The sequence below is a fragment of the Phocoena sinus genome, chromosome 3 (assembly GCF_008692025.1).
Source record: "Phocoena sinus isolate mPhoSin1 chromosome 3, mPhoSin1.pri, whole genome shotgun sequence".
Lineage (NCBI taxonomy): Eukaryota > Metazoa > Chordata > Mammalia > Artiodactyla > Phocoenidae > Phocoena > Phocoena sinus.
Window position 1 is genome coordinate 172,880,696 of NC_045765.1, and position 912 is coordinate 172,881,607.

Sequence of the window (912 nt, forward strand, 5' to 3'; positions counted from 1 at the left end):
GAAAGCTGACACTGTAAATGCCTCTGGCACCTCATTAGAGTTGTACAATAAGAACAGTGTTTCCTGGAATAAATAGCTTACAAAAGAGATGTGAAATTAAGTTCCACGCGGAGCAGTAATGTAATGTAAATTAAAATTACAGCATCTTCTGAAAACGCTCTCTGTCGCGTGGCAGAATGGGGCTCCTGAACCTTCCAGGTCAGTGTCCCAAACTGACTCGGATAAATGGACTCAACACGAAGCACCCAGGGTGGCGACCAGCCTGCCCAACACACCTTCCTCTGTCTGTGTCCAGCGGCCAGCACAGGCTGACTGTGCCCGTCTCCAAGCCCCGGTTTAACATTCCAGGACCAACTGAAGGACACACGTTACCTTAAGGGGGAGTAAAACGGAAAGCTAACCATGTGCTCACGGACATGCTAAGCTGGGGAGTGACGTGAAAACACAGCCCCACCTCACACAGCGTCCAGCACTCAGCCTCTGGGTCCCGGGCCGGCCTCCTTCACCTCTCATTTGCCCACATCCTGAAACCTTTCTCCACTGGATGCACTGGCTGGTACATCAGGCCAGTGTTTCTCAACCTCAACGCCATTGCCAGGTGGGGCCGGACACCTCCTTGGTGGGGGCTGTCTGTGCATTGTGGACATTTAGCAGAATCCCTGGCCTTGACCCACTAGACACCAGTAACATCCCTCCCCTGTCTCCCACCGAGCTCCAGTTTTGACAATCAGAAATGTCTCCAGATACCGCTAAATGTCCCCTGGGGGAGCGAGGCCGAGGGCAAAGTCACATCCAGGTGAGAACGACTGCATCAGACTCGTCTGAACTAAGACTAGACCTGTGATGACGGAAGAGGTTCCCACGTCAATCAACATATAACCTGACATTTTCCTTATCAACTTGCATCGAGTA